Source organism: Thalassophryne amazonica, chromosome 16, assembly GCF_902500255.1.
Source record: "Thalassophryne amazonica chromosome 16, fThaAma1.1, whole genome shotgun sequence".
In the NCBI taxonomy this organism is placed as follows: Eukaryota; Metazoa; Chordata; class Actinopteri; order Batrachoidiformes; family Batrachoididae; genus Thalassophryne; species Thalassophryne amazonica.
Genome location: NC_047118.1, coordinates 43,686,652 through 43,703,355, shown reverse-complemented (window position 1 = coordinate 43,703,355; position 16,704 = coordinate 43,686,652). Strand labels below are relative to the sequence as shown.

Genomic DNA, 16,704 nt, shown 5'->3' with positions numbered 1-16,704 from the left:
GCGCCCAAGTGGCCGGGAGAGGAAGGGATCCTCCCGGCTGCAGCTGCTGCTCCGAGTCGGTGAGACTCCATGGCGAGCCCCGCCAGCAACGGAGGCGGAACATGGACGGATCGGGGAGGTCCAAAATCTCTGCCATCCATTATCCACGGCGGAGAAAGTTATGGAAAGAAATTGTCCTTTCGGATAGGTCCCCCGATTCAGAATTCTTTTTTTTTTTTAAGCCGATGCTGGCTATAATAATGTTTTTAGTTGTCCAGAAGAGTCGGGCCCCTTTTCAGCCATCCTGCTGACCCTATAAAGTAGCACAAGAAAGGGGTGGGGGGGAAAAAAAGGCTTCACTTATAATCTAAACAGAAAACTGCAGGGAACTGCTCTTACATTTTAACGTTTCTGATCTTTGCAACGAACGGGCGGCCGAGATATGCGCAATGACGCAGTTTAGAAAAGCACTTAAAAACTAAGGGTTAAACATTACATGATCGCCGTGAGACAATCAGATTCTCGAATTGGATCCGAACTACAATTCTACACATAGGTTTAACTTGTATTTCGAAAATGATGTCATGGTTGAAGCGCAGCAGCAGGAGCAGCAGCGCTCCTCCCACGCTGCTGTGCGCGCAGCCAGCAGCCGCTCCGGAGCTTCGCTTCGCGGGGCAGCGCGAACAGAGCAGCTCGGTCACCGTGCGGTCGTCCTATTAAAAATAAATTAATAAAAATACGTTTTATCCTCTCCGATATCCCTGCGATTTTTTTCCAAAGCGTAATGCGCCGAGACGTCCTGTAAACTAATACACCATAAACACGAGAGGCGCATCAAATATAAATATCAAACGGGTTAAAAATAAATAAGGCTGCATCGTTAATCGGCGGTGTTTTGTTGCCCACGGATGCGTATTTTAGTCCGGAGCTGCTTCGCAATTTGAACGGGTACAGCCCAAAGATCGAAACCCAACCCGCAGTTTAAAAACTGCTGCAATGTCGCCGCTGCTTTTCACGCAGTTTTAATTAGATCTGCGTTTTTTAATATACACGGCAACGTGAGTAATCAGTAAACACTCCGTTTAAAAAAAAAATCCAAATACATAAAATGTCGATTTTTAACCTGTCATGCAGTCTATGTGCGACCCACGAATAAAATCATAAATGTACGCTCATTTTACAAAAACATAAAAATAATAATAAAAAAAATACGCTTACGACAACTACAACAAGCAATTGCGATTTTTTTAAATTCCGAAAAAAGGGATTCTTGTGCAACTGCCCCTAACAATTAGCGGCAGAAAATAAATGGCTAAAAATACTAAATAAGCACCGTGATGGCATTTAATGTAACATTAAAACGAAAACGAGTTAATCTTCAAAGATTCACATGCAAAAAATAAAAAAAACAAACGCGCGCGCACACACACACAAGCATGACTCGTGATATCCAGTTGGGCGGAAGCTGGAGAAAAGCCTCCATCGGTAAACCCAACAAACGTTTTATTCTTTAATTCTGTGTACACAAAAACAGTACAAGCAGCGTAAAAAAATGGACCGTTCGACACATTCGATTATTATTTTTTAAATTTTCAGATGGGTTGCAGGAGGCGCAGTGCACGAGCCACGTTTCAAACTTTTCAATTAACGACACGCAAAACTTTCTCAGACGAAACGTCTCGAAAAGGTTTTCACACCCGCCGACACAGCGCACACAGAGAAAAAAAGGAAAACGAGAGAACTCAAAGTTAACGCAAAACATCCGCGCGCTTTTTCGCGTACATTTTATAATGCGCACTTACGGCTAAAAAAAATACTAAACTACGATACGCTAACTGGTGAAAGAAAAATAGAAGGGGGAAACCGTGGCGCTTACTTGAATGGGAAAGGGTTAAAAAATGCAAACCATCCTCAAAATCCGTCCAGGTTGCTGGGGGAACTGGAGTAGTCCATAGCGGGCTGATCCGAAGGTAAACTGAGGATGTTTTAGGAGGGGGAGAAAACCCCTGACGTGTCCGTCAACTCCTCTGCGATGAAACGCAGCATTGTTTCACAAGCCCCGCCCATTTGCTTCAGATGCCACACCAATCCAGCAGACAGAGGCATCGTCCAATTGGCCCAGAGAAACGTCAATCAAAGTCCCGAAGTCCAAAAAAAAAAAAGATTTTGGCCGCGCGCCAGCACTATAAAACCAATTATAGAGCGAGGAGGTCGAGCTGTTTCAAGGTCCCCCTCTCCACTTCAACACTGAGTGATCAAAACAAACTTTTTTTTCCCCTTTTTTTTAAGTGGTTATAGAAAACGTTCCCTAATAAATATGACAGTCGTTTCAGTGTCAGTTTCTTTTCACAACTTGTGGTCATTAACATTAAGCTCTTCGCCACACCCCCCCTTCCCGATACAAAGTGAATGTGACCTCGTTGACGAAAATCAAATCGATTTCTCTGTTGATTTAAAGGAGAAGTTCTGCATTTTTCAACCTGGGCTATATTTTAAGAGGTTTTGTGGTTAATCTTTTCACGCCTGACAAAAGGAAATTCATTTAGAGCAACACTGATTTACAACAGAAACACTAATACAGGCAAACTTGCTAGTACAATGAGTAAGCTAAAAACAGTCACAGTAAACTCCTATTTGTTGCTACCAAACAGGCCGAAATGATGCGAGAAGTATCTGGTAGCATGGAGATGGTCCCTGTGGAGGTGAACGTGTACTTGTTTGCCTCACTAAAGTTTTTAAAATGGCTTATAATAACAGATAACACAGAAAACAGATTCTTTATTGTCATTGTAACCAGTACAACAAAAGGCAAGGTTATAATAAGGTTACAGTTAACTGCTTACCTTAGCCTCATAGTTGTCCGGCGGCACTGCTAACTACCATGTCAGTACAAGTCGACTGCCAATGACAGGTTCAGTCTACAGGAATGAGCCCCTCAAAATATGCTTCTTTCAGAAGGAAAGAAGAAGGAAGCTTGGAAAGATCCAACATTAATAACCCTACTTCTGGAAAAGTGCATTCATCAGTTTACCTATGAGAAATATGGAAATATGGATCAACTACTAGCAGCCATCAACAGGCTGAAATGACCAGATCATTTGCAAAGTGAAGGCTGTGTTGATCCAGGACGTCGTGTGACTACCAGAGAAATGGCAGAAAAGGTGGACATCAGCCATTTTTTGTCAGATTCCACTGTTACAGGAGATTTTGTAATGAAAGACGTGCGGAGGCATTCGTGCGGAGGCATTCGTGCGGAGGCATTCACGCGTCGGGATGAAGCCGCAATGGTGGAGAACAAAAGCAAGTCCGTGTTGAAGCCTCACAGGACATGTGGTGACATGCCCAGCTCTCCACAGTTTCTCGGATACTCACTCGACTAAAAAGCCACCGAAAGCCGTCTGAATCTTCTGAATGGTGGAAGACCTAATGCCATTGCAGCTTCGTCCCGACACGTGAATGCCTCTGTGAAAAAGTAAAACCGCTCTTTAGAAACTCTAAATTTTCTGTTTTCTTTTGGAAACAGAAAAACTTTAATATCTCTTTTTAAGGCAAATCATGATCTATATTAGCATGCTGGAGAGGCGCATAATATAACCCATTTTCATCTCCACCTTAAAGACACTAACCACACGTTTGAGGACAAGGAAGTTAAAATATTAGCCAGAGAGAAGAAATGGTTTGAGAGAGGGGTCAAGGAGGCATTCTTTGTGAAATGTTTGAAACCCAGCCTTAACCAGGGAGGGGGTCTGAGATACGCTTTATCCCCTGTTTACAATGGGGTACTCAGGTCAAAGCAGTTTCAGTCTTTTGTTCATGGTAATGAGTCATTCACGTCATCAGCAGAGTCGTCAAGGGAGCCATCAGGAGAGGGTCCGTCCCATCATTAGGAGGGACAGCTGCCCTGTCATTAGGAGGGTGCTAACTAGAGCACAATAGGTGCTAATTAGAGCTATTGTTTAGTCACTAGCCTATAGCAGTCTGCCTCTCCGTAAGAGGGGTCTGGTTAGGTTTAAAACTCCTACTTTTGTGACTTCTTGATTATTCTTCTCTACAAGAGTCAAGACAGAAGTCAGACTACCAGAGCAAGAATTTTAGCTGAGGAAGCTTCTGCGATTTGAAGCGAAACGTCTTCGCGTCAAGCAACCCAGTCCAGTCGAAGATTCAAGCTTCTCTACTATAACCCATTTAACTTCAGATATACTGGGAGGCTTGCACACGTGACCAGATGCCCTTCCTTTATATATATATATATATATATATATATCCAAATTAAGTATGGCTTAATTTGGTGAGAAGCTACATTTATGCAAACTGCGCAACAGCAGTGTCCTTGCGCTGCGTTTGGGCGTGGAGGTGGAAACGCACAGATTTGCATCAGAAGAGGAGAAAGTGGAGTCGCTCGTTTTCGTGCTGTTATGTTAAAATACACAAAGTGATGGTGATGGTGTGAGTGGGGGGGACCTAAAACTCCTCCCACGTGACCTCTCCATCCCTCCTCGCGCATTGCGTCGGACTCCAAGTTCCCCTTGAAGTTGCAGAAAATGTTGATCAAAAAATCTGAGGCGGTTTCAAGCTGCCCATCTCAGCCCCGCCCTCCGCGCCGAGGCTCCCTCCTCCTCCTCGTGCGCCGGTTTCAAGGCGTCGCTGCGATCAGCGGAGTAGAAGCGCGCGGGCCTCCAGTGAGCGACAGACGCGGACTCGTGCGCTACCAGAAGATACACGGTGCGCTGCTCGGTGAGTTGGCGGCACGCAAAATGAACGCGTTCCGTTCTTTTCACCGGACAGGAGTACGCACAGGAAGCTGCGCTCGCAGCGGCTGACACCTCTGACGAGACCCGGGGAGGGAATTACCAGGCGGGGATCAGAGCGATGTCCCAGGCCGTCCGACAGGACCGAGCCCGCCTTTGTTCTCCAAATCGCTCTGACTGGGAATTCAAACAATGCCCTCAGATTAGCTCCCCTATTGTTATTCTCTTTTCACAGCAAACACGAGGCCGGTTTCATCTTCTTGTTTTTCTTGGTTAATCTTTCCACGGAGGTAACTGCATTTTGAGGCTGTTGGCTGCTTCACCAAACTGTCCAGAGTCCTTCAAAATTTTGTTACACCATGCTCTGGTATCAATGTGTTCAGTGGCGGTCCTAGAGTGATTTACTCCCCGGGCGAAACCCCCTGCGTGCGGCCCCCCCCGCACACACTAACATGGCCACCACCTCCGCCCCACCACCCATGAAAACGCTAACTTCGTCCAGAACACCCACAATCCCACAAATTAACTCACAACAGCTATTTTCAAGAACAAATTTCCGGTTTTAATGACTACTGCAATAACAAACACAAAGAAATTGGCACAGTCTAATGTGTCATCATCCATGGACTAATCTGCAATGATCATCTCAAAGGTTAGCAGGAGGGCATCATAATTGTTTGCCACAGTGCTCACTATGCGTGATGTGAAATTCCATCAGGTAGGAGGAGCATTTATGGGCAACCTTGAGCAACCTGCAGACTCAAGAAAAGACATCCTCTTTGTGGATTTTGAGAAAAATGTGGCAAACCCAGAGGGTGATGCAAAAAATATTCTGCACTCAGATAAGCATTTAGCCCCCTGAGACAGAACCAGATTCAGTCTGTGTGCATAGCAATGCACAAACATTGCACTGGGGGCTATTGCTTTAACTTTGGTCTGCAAACCATTGAGAGCTGAAGCCATGACAGCAGCCATGGCTTCTTCGTAAGGAAGACTATCAAATGGCTTCGCCAAAATCCGGTCCACAACATTCAAATTGTCTATTATGTGCAGCTTGCTACCTAGCTCGCTAGCTGGGACTGGCGCGAGGCTAGTGTGAAGTGTGTCCGCCTGTGAGTGCTTTGTGACGGTGGAGGAGCTCAGCAGCACCCGCTGCTCGGTAGGGACAGAAACTGCGATAGAAGTCAGTCTCCAAACACAAGCAGCTAAAAAAAAAAAAAAAACACCAGAAATAGAAGCTCGATTTGTCGCTAGTCGTTTTTAACAAAGAAAATGCCACTAAGAGGATTAGAACAGTCTCCGGTTCAACTCAGAACAGAATGAAAATGCTCCCACGGATGTTTACACCAAAAGATCGCTGATTCGCTCATTTCGCTGTCAATCAAAAAGGGATTTAGCCTCAGACAGATCATCCAATCATCATGCAGAAGGTGAGCGTCCGGGCCAGCCGAGGCCAGCCCACTGCCCCATAGACCCCAGACACGCTGAGCGTCCGATGGGTGGGACAAAGCCCAGCATTTATCCAATGACTCGTCTCGTTTCGCTGCATGCTTTGTGTCGCTGTTGAACTCTGTGGACCGTTTAAAGCACTGTGAAGCTGCGGGAATGAGTGAGGAGAAAGCCGCGTCGTTACCAGTGATAAAAAGCTGATTCTGAACAAAAGTTGAGCGCGTTGTAACCACGAACAAGATAACCACACCCACCCCGTTTTTTTTTGGACCGTCCCCCCCCCCGATGCCGCCCTGGGCGGTCGGCCCGCCTCCAGGACCGCCCCTGAATGTGTTATTGTACGAAGTATTAATCTTGATATATATTGCACATCCGCTTATTGGTCGAAATGTCATTTAGGACTATAAGGGAGGCCAGCAGGTGGTGTTGTGCAGAAGACGTTAAGTAAACCCCATTCCTCAAGGCAAAAAGATGCTCTCGTGACAGATGCTAGGGTTGTGCCTGCCTCCCGTCCCGCTGACTGAGTTTGAGCCCATTGCGAGCTGACACAATGCAACATACATGACGGTGTGATAATTTGAGACTATTTTTGTATGACGTCACAAATCAAGACCCTGCTTATATTAGAGACATCCATTTTTCGTGTGAACAAAAAAGAAAAAAAAAAAAACTAGAAGCACTCAGAGAGTGCAAACCTCCGCCACGGTCATAGGGTCACTGACCCTAAAGAGATTCCCTCCTTGGCACAGTGAGCTATTCAACAATTCAGTGTTACAACCAAAACTATGACACATACACTTTTCTTTCCTGTATATTTGACATCCTTGACCATGAAAACATACCACTACAACTTGGAATCACTTTCAAATTGTCATTTCCAACCACTCCACAAAATTTCATCAAAATCCGTTCAAGACTTTTTGAGTTATCCTGTTGACAAACAGACAGACAAAGAAACAAAAGCGACCAAAAACATAACCTCTTTGGCGGAGGTAAATATATAAAAAATACTAAACCACTGTAACAGGTATTACATAAAGATAACAAAAGGAAAGTACATGTAATTTTTTTTACAAATTAAACCTTCAAGGAAATGTTTACTGCATCAACAACAAACTCGCAAACAACAAAGTTTGGTGATGATCCGGATCCGATCATCACCAAACTTTGTTGTTTGCTAGAACATTTGACTATGTTACACCCTAATTTTTTTTCAAGCCTTTCTGCCTTGTTTTTGTGGAGTTAGAAAATAGAATGTCAAAATTCCCCCTATCCCATAATGGTGAAGAATCCTTTAAAAAAATTCCTGGATCCGGATCGTGATCCTGATCACCACTAAAATTTAATCACTTGTTCCTCTTGTCATTTCCAACCACTCCATAAAATTTCATCAAAATCCGTTCAAAACTTTTTGAGTTATCCTGCTGACAGACAGAAGGCTAACCCTAAACAGAAATTTAAGAAATATTACAATTTGAAAACAAATGCACCCGAACGTGATGACAGCTGCAACTGCTTAATGCTAACTTTTAACATTGAAAATGCCATAGACATGCTAACGCGTTAGCATCGGGATCCGGATCGTGATCCGGATCACCACTAAAATTTAATCACTTGTTCCTTTTGTCTTTTACAACCACTCCACAAAATTTCATCAAAATCCGTTCAAAACCTTTTGAGTTATCCTGCTGACAGACAGATAAACAAACAAACAAGACCGAAAACATAACCTCCTTGGCGGAGGTAATAACAGCCATGTCAGGCCCTGGTGGACACTGGTGCAACTGTACAGCCTGGCCACATTTGCCTCAATTGTCTTCCCTTCTTCAGTGAGAACTGAAAACAACTCCTCTTTTCGCGACTGCTTCGGTGATGCAGCTGAAAACAAAACAGTACATTTCCCATTAGAATTGACGCTGTTTGTGGGAAGAGACTAATACCCAGGTGGAGTGTCAACACCAACCATTTGGAGGATGGAGGTTTCAGCAGAAACCATTTTAAAGCAGTACGTCTTAAACCGGCAGGTCCACTAGGTGACAGCGAGTATGCTTTTAAGTTTACCGAGCCAGGCCGAATGGTTTGTGCTGAAACTTCCACACACCGCCTGGGGATTCTAAGCTCCTGAGACTGGCTCTCCTCAAATGTGGTCAAATCCCGCAATATCGCGTAGGGGTTCAAACAAGACTGCGCTGCCCTATTTGTGCCATTTGGAGGGAAATAGATCTCCCCGCCATCACTGATGGTGTGGAGATCAGGCGCAGTTCATCTGGCTCCGGTTTCTTCGATTGGCCGCCTTTTCTAATGAAGTTAGAAGAGATTTTAGAAGACTGACATGAAATTTTAATGGCTTAAAACATGAAATCTTTTTTGTTTGCGCAGAGTTTATGTTTACATTGTGGGTGTCTCCAGCATGGCAGACCTTTGAATTTACCCATTCAAAGTGTCCAAACAGTGTACAGCCTTGCTTTTATTACAACTGGCAGAGTTTAGTTAATGGCCAGTGGGAGTCTTTGCACAACTTGGCAGAAGTTGGGAAAGGGTAGTTAAACCTGTACCGGTGTCGCAGACTGAACAGTACCCCCTTCTGATCAGTCCCACTGCCTTCACTGTGCATGCGTCATTTCTGAGCATCAGCAGCAATTCGCAGAGTATCGCCTTGTTTTTGCTTAAAACTGCACTGCAGTCATCATCAATCTCAGTGATAGATCTCTCAAGCTTTTGTACAACAATCATTTCCACATAAATTCAGCATTATTTCATGATAAAAGACGGGACACCGATCAGAGTGTGACACCAGGGCATCTGAGACTGAGTCTCTGAGTCTGACTCTCTACTGATCAAAGGGAATAATGCTATTATTAACCATCAGATGACAAAGTAAAACCTCTTAAATCATTATAAAGTCAGTTTTAAGCAGAAATGAGGCGATAATCTTTTAATCGCTGCGAATGCTCCGACATGACGCATGCGCAGTGAAGGCAGGGGGACCAGACAGACTGCGACACTGGGTTTGCACATGCACAGACTAATGTAGAGGATCGCTCATACTCGGGGAGTGCTGAGACCCTGACTAGGGATGGGTATTGATAAGATTTTATCGATATCGATGCCATTATCGATTCTGCTTATTGGTCAGATTGCTTATCAATACCGCTTGTGAATTTTCTGTGTACTAAAAGTAGGTTTTACCGGTTTTCTATGTCAACAACATTTTATTGAGCCTTAAACTAAATAAATATGAAATTGGTCACTGGATTCTTGATCTCTGGACCTAAATAGAAATAAACAAAATCTGTAGTTTTTGTCAAAAGCATTTCCTTTCAGACATTAATGGCACAAATTTAACTCCATACCGCTAAGCTGAGGTCAACCGGCTGCACTGCAAGTCAGCATCAGTGTAATTCATAAAGAATGCAGGATGTCTCATTCTGGGAGGACAAAAAAAAGGATTTAGTCTGTTGTAGTTTGTTGTCTGTATTACAGCATTTGGAAAGAGGTGTCATTTGATTTGAAACAGCAATTTGTTTTGAAGTTATTAATTCCGACCAGACTCTAACTTGACTCGACAGAGAGCGGTGCAGTGTTTGGAGCTGTGCGAACGGAATGGAGGACGATTCTTGTTTCTTGCCCACAACAAGGCAAGTGTCCCAGTTAGTGACTTGAATGCCCACAAAAGTGACTCATGATTGACATCATTAAATGGCTTTGAGAGGGGTTAAGAAATGGACTTGCTGCTTCTGAAAAGCAGCGAAGCAGAGAACCAATGAAGCAGGGAGTCGGAGCACTGCTTCGTTGGTTCAAGCATCAAGCAAAGGCACGCTGCAGAAGCGATTGATTGCAGACCCATTGCATACATAGCTTGCACAACACTTTTATACAATGTGGGTGTTACGATGGGTGTGGTTTAATCTCACAATCCTAATGTTACTGGCTCTTACAGACAGGGGGAGCCCTCCCTTTATCTAAAACTTGCACATGCATGATGGAAGTGAAACTCAACTGTTATGTTTAAACTTTAAACTAGGTTTCAGGCATTTCCAAACAGATAACAAAAGCATATACATGATAACGAACATAAAATAAGGACAGTATCTAACAGTATCATACTATGCCAGTGTGCTAGGCATATGAGAGGGAGAATAGATGTGTCTTAAGTCTGGACTTGAAAGTCTCCACAGAATCTGACTGTTTTATTGACGCAGGGAGATCATTCCACAAAACAAGTGCACAATAAGTGAAGGCTCTCTGGCCCATATACTTTTTATTCACCCTAGGGACACAAAGTAGTCCTGCGCGCTGAGAACGCAGAGCCCGGGCCAGTACGTAGGGTTTGATTAGGTCAGCTAAGTAGGGAGGTGCTAGGCTGTGAATAATTTTATAGGTTAATAGCAGAACCTTAAAATCTGATCTCACAGAGACAGGAAGCCAGTGAAGACAATAAACAAAGATCAAAGATTTAAAACCACAAAACAATTTTAAAAGAAGATAAAAACCATAAAACTAATGACAGGCAATAAATAGGTTTCAAGACTAGTCTTAAGAGTCAGCGGACGTTGCCTAAGGCAACCAAGCGGAAGAGATTGAAAATGTTAAACTTTGGATGGCATGTACCATCACGGTGTCTCCCCACTGCTCTCACAGTCAGCCGTGCTTCATTGTCCATCATCTGATGGCAAACGTATGAATGCAGAATTAGAAGTTAGCTCCAAGCAGTTTATGGTTGGATATGGCATGGAGAGCTATTGTTTTCCTCCCACTCTCTCTCTAGTCTGTGAAAGTGGACAGCGAACCTTCAACAGAAGGTTTGGTTCAGAATCTTCTCACCCCTTCCTGTTTGTACACAGGCGCACAATCATTAATCTACTGTATGTGTTTGCATCAATCCAGCAGCCATCTGCATCGTTTCAAAAATGACCTTATGCCCGATTGAAGTGAAAATGTGGTGGGCTTGGCTGTTTGCATGGGCTGCAATTGTCCCTGCATCCATGTGAAGTTAAAAACCTGCCTTCCCAATCAATTTGAGAAACTCGAAGGCACTCAGAGTGCATAGCTCCACCAAGGCCACATATTGATTAAAACTCCTGCTCAATCCTGGATCCAGTATATGTTCCATGTCAAATGAAAATAAAATCCCAAATTTTCTTCCACATTATACAATATCTCCTTACCAAATTGCATCAACATCCTCTCAAAACTTTTTTAGTGAAAATGGAGCTATGTGCCAAACAGTCTTCTGGATCTCACTTGCAGAATCGATTCCAGATCGCCTCCAAAACACAATCACTTATTTTCCAAAACATTATCTATCTGCTCACAAATTGTATTCATTACTTTTTGAGTTATCCTGCTAACAGACAAAGAAATAGACAAACACTGGTGAAAACATCACCTCCTTGGCAGATGAAACAGTAGGGACTATACACTACTGGTGGTTGGTCAAAGTTTTTTCCGGGCTTTCCATTTTCGGAATTTTTTAACGGCTTTAAACTAGCTCGCCACCCAAAGTTCGGGCATTGAAGTGCAGTTGTGATAAATTAGTCATACCTTTTTGTCCAGACACTCACATTCCTCACAGATACTTGCCATGTATATTTATGGCATAATGGAGTATCATAGACATGGTTCTTTGAATACGGCCCAACCTAATGTAAAGCTGCGGCCGTAACTTTCGAAAGCAGTACTGCAGTGGAAAACTACTGAAAACCATGATTTATAGCCTTTGGGGCCTCAGTGTGCTGACTCAGTCTTAAACCACAACAGATATTTCATTCCACCAACATCGTTCCTGGACCAAAGATTACAGAATGAGAATTTATTATTTTTTTATCTGGAGCTCTTTTAAGGCTATTTATGCTTTTCTGTCTCCCCTTTGTCGTTTTCACCTTAGTTTGAGCACCATATCGCACCCCAACCTCTGGCCAAATAACATTGTTTGGCTTTGGGTAAATTCCATCCTATCAGCTGAAGGATCAGCTAAATGATTTGATTTGGCAACCAAATTATCTGATTTTCTCCGGGTGTATGGCTGCATTACCCCACAGGGGACATGGTGCACAGACAACATTGATTAATTCTGCTGGGGATTCACTCTTTCTTGCTGGGGGTGGGGGCTACATAAATAAGTAAATACAAAAAGACGTCCTGCTGCCTCAAGCACATCTCACTTGGGGCTGGAGGTGTTATGAAGCATCATGCCTGTCTGTACAGTCATACTGGTTTTTCATTGTACTTATAGTGTCACATCCATCACATTATATTGTGGAGCAAATTGCTGCTGCACTGCACCACAACGCCGTGATTTGGATAAAAGAAAATAAATGGTAGTGTCATGTTTTCTGGATTGACCATACACGGACATGCGGACACGCATGTACATGCTTGTCAATTACATGCCCGTCTTTGGTTTAATAAACATGCAGCTGAGTCTGAGAAGACTAACTTCCATCTCTTACAACCCCCACCCGACCCTCACTTGAAAGAGGCAGAGAGCTGTTATGGTGAACCTGCCAATCATCAGACAGTGCCCTGCAGGGTTATGGTGCACTGGTGGGGGGGGGGGAGGTGGGATGCTTTCTGCTCGAGGATGAACAGCTAGTCATACGCTACGGTGCATCTGGAAAGTATTCACAGCACTTCACTTTTTATGCATTTTGTTATGTTACAGCCTTATTCCAAAATGGGGTAAATTAATTTTTCCCTTAAAGTTCTACTCACAACATCCCATAATGACAACATGAAAAAAGCTATGGAGTTCCACAAGGTTCTGTGCTAGGACCAATTTTATTCACTTTATACATGCTTCCCTTAGGCAGTATTATTAGACGGTATTGCTTAAATTTTCATTGTTACGCAGATGATACCCAGCTTTATCTATCCATGAATCCAGAGGACACACACCAATTAGCTAAACTGCAGGATTGTCTTACAGACATAAAGACATGGATGACCTCTAATTTCCTGCTTTTAAACTCAGATAAAACTGAAGTTATTGTACTTGGCCCCACAAATCTTAGAAACATGGTGTCTAACCAGATCCTTACTGTGGATGGCATTACCCTGACCTCTAGTAATACTGTGAGAAATCTTGGAGTCATTTTTGATCAGGATATGTCATTCAAAGCACATATTAAACAAATATGTAGGACTGCTTTTTTGCATTTACGCAATATCTCTAAAATCAGAAAGGTCTTGTCTCAGAGTGATGCTGATAAACTAATTCATGCATTTATTTCCTCTAGGCTGGATTATTGTAATTCATTATTATCAGGTTGTCCTAAAAGTTCCCTAAAAAGCCTTCAGTTAATTCAAAATGCTGCAGCTAGAGTACTGACGGGGACTAGAAGGAGAGAGCATATCTCACCCATATTGGCCTCTCTTCATTGGCTTCCTGTTAATTCTAGAATAGAATTTAAAATTCTTCTTCTTACTTATAAGGTTTTGAATAATCAGGTCCCATCTTATCTTAGGGACCTCGTAGTACCATATCACCCCAATAGAGCGCTTCGCTCTCAGACTGCAGGCTTACTTGTAGTTCCTAGGGTTTGTAAGAGTAGAATGGGAGGCAGAGCCTTCAGCTTTCAGGCTCCTCTCCTGTGGAACCAGCTCCCAATTCAGATCAGGGAGACAGACACCCTCTCTACTTTTAAGATTAGGCTTAAAACTTTCCTTTTTGCTAAAGCTTATAGTTAGGGCTGGATCAGGTGACCCTGAACCATCCCTTAGTTATGCTGCTATAGACGTAGACTGCTGGGGGGTTCCCATGATGCACTGTTTCTTTCTCTTTTTGCTCTGTATGCACCACTCTGCATTTAATCATTAGTGATCGATCTCTGCTCCCCTCCACAGCATGTCTTTTTCCTGGTTCTCTCCCTCAGCCCCAACCAGTCCCAGCAGAAGACTGCCCCTCCCTGAGCCTGGTTCTGCTGGAGGTTTCTTCCTGTTAAAAGGGAGTTTTTCCTTCCCACTGTAGCCAAGTGCTTGCTCACAGGGGGTCGTTTTTGACCGTTGGGGTTTTACATAATTATTGTATGGCCTTGCCTTACAATATAAAGCGCCTTGGGGCAACTGTTTGTTGTGATTTGGCGCTATATAAAAAAATTGATTGATTGATTGATTGATTTTTTTGCAAATTTATTAAAAATTAAAAAAAAACTAAGGACTCACATGTATATAAATATTCACACTCTTTACTCAATACGTTGTTGATGCACCTTTGGCAGCAATTACAGCCTCAAGTCTTCTTGAATATGATGCCACAAGCTTGGTGCACCTATCTTCCTCTTTGCAGCACCTCTCAAGCTCCATCAGGTTGGATGGGGAGCATCGGTGCACAGCCAATTTCAGATTTCTCCAGTCAGTCTTCAATCTGATTGAGGTCTGGGCTCTGGTTGGGCCACTCAAGGACATTCACAGAGTTGTCCTGAAGCAACTCCTTTGATATCTTGGCTGTGTGCTTAGGGTCATTGTCCTTGACTAAGGCCCTTCTGCCTGATCGGTCACTTTAGATGGGCGGCCAGCTCTAGGAAGAGCCCTGGTGGATCCAAACTTCTTCCTGTTATGGATGATGGAGGCCACTATGCTCACTGGGACTTTCAAAGCAGCCTCCAGAAAATCCTGTCTCGGAGGTCAACAGATATTTCCTTTGACTTCATGCTTGGTTTGTGCTCTGACATGCACTGTCAACTGTGGAACCTTATATGTAGACAGGTGTGTGCCTTTCCAAATCATGGCCAGAATGTTCCCCTGGTGGACTTCAATTAAGTTGTAGAAACATCTAAATGATGATCAGTGGAAACAGGATGCACCTGAGCGCAATACTGAGCTTCATGGCGAAGGATGTGAATATTTATGTACATGTACAAGAGGTTTTTCTCAATGAGTTTTTTTTAACCTGGTTAAATAAAGGGGTGTGTGTGTGTGTGTGTGTGATTTCTTAGTTTTTTTAATTTAAATTTGCAAAAATCTTTTAAAAATGCTTTCACATTGTCATTATGGGATACTGTGTGTAGAACTTTGAGGAAAAAATTTAATTTCATCCATTTTGGAATGAGGCTGTAACATAACAAAATGTGGAAAAAGTGAAGCGCTGTGAATACTTTCCAGATGCACTGTATTACCATAAATAAGAATGTTAGCATAGTGGGACATGTCTGGCTTTATTCAAGCAGACACATAAAATCTAACTTTTGCTGCAGGGGGTTCATGAAGTCTTGTTGGTTATCGTAGGGTCCTGGTGGACATGAAGGCCGTTGTATTTACATGATCAGCAGTACAGGTAATCATCTACAGGTTAAAGTGATGAACCTGAAACGTTCAGGACGAGCGCAGGAAAATCACCACCCAACAAAGGATAACAGCAGTTTGTGAGTAATGTTGGTAAAATCACAAAAGAAAAAAGCAGGTCTATTCTATATTTGGGCAACATGTAAAACTGATGATATGCGTGCATGTTTATACGTGCATCATCACAGCACTGCTGTCTGCATCCAAGATCACAATTACATCAAACACACACATTTACGTAATCCAAATTCCACATTTAACCACCAGAATAGCTGCAACGCCTCTGTCAAACACTGGAGACACGTTATACAAATGAGCAGGTTTGGGAAGAAGCTGGTGTCAAAAAAAAAAAAGTCACTCCTACCCACTGGTGCCACAACCAGTGTGTGCATGGCTGCTGACGGGGGTGGGGGGGCAGTGTGCTGTCTGCTGTGCATGCATGCACACATGCACGACTATTGTGCTGCCTGATGTGTGCTGTTCCGTCTCTGAGACATCGCACTTTCTCAAGAAACTGAAAAGATGCAAAGCCTCAAAGCCACTGAAAGAAAGAGAAAACTCCCATGTGGCCTTCACAGTGCTCTTTACATTCCTGAAGCCGCTCCTCCCTCGCTCCTTATCTGCATCTCCTTCTTTTTGCTTTTGCTATGGTGTCTGCTGCTGTACATCATGGTGTGACTTCTGTTTACACATCTTCATTCCAGGATGTGGAGAATGTGGGAGAATCTCTGAAGTCTCCCTCGCAGGAAGAGCAATATATTTGACTGACTGAAATAAAATAATTTTAAAAAATGAGCCAGTTTATCAATTTTACTGCAACGTGATACTTAGTGTGTTTGTGACAGAAGCATCGGTCAGCTGTCAGCACACATACGCTATCAAATAAACATAATGATCATATAACTGTAGCCAAGGGGGGCATTACCTTCAGCGAACATGTCAGAATTCAAATCGCTGTTGTATTTGAACACTTTGAGGCGACAGTGTTAACAGACTGAAGAACCCCCATCCATCACCACCAAAGCTGATTTTAATACGGCTTCTATCGTTTAGATTTTGTTGTCAACTTATTAGCGAGGTAGGAATTGCATCTCCTTAAGTTGATTGTGGGATTCTGTGCACGCTATTAAATATGTATTTTTAATGCAACAATTTTGCAGTTACTGGATTATTGGGAGCTATTATTTCATCTGGGTCAAAGGTCATCTGTGCAATTTCTGAGCATTTTCAGGAAAAAATGTTTAAC

General features: G+C 43.2%; 1 long non-coding RNA gene across 1 annotated transcript; it reads right to left on the bottom strand.

Moving 5' to 3' along the window:
• Window positions 1–211: 211 nt before the first annotated feature.
• Window positions 212–2,032, bottom strand: LOC117528181. The gene is made up of 2 exons (XR_004565691.1): window positions 1,856–2,032; window positions 212–292 (listed from the first exon to the last, which is right to left on the bottom strand). It is a non-coding gene; the product is annotated as an uncharacterized LOC117528181 (long non-coding RNA).
• Between the last annotated feature and the right edge of the window lie 14,672 nt (window positions 2,033–16,704).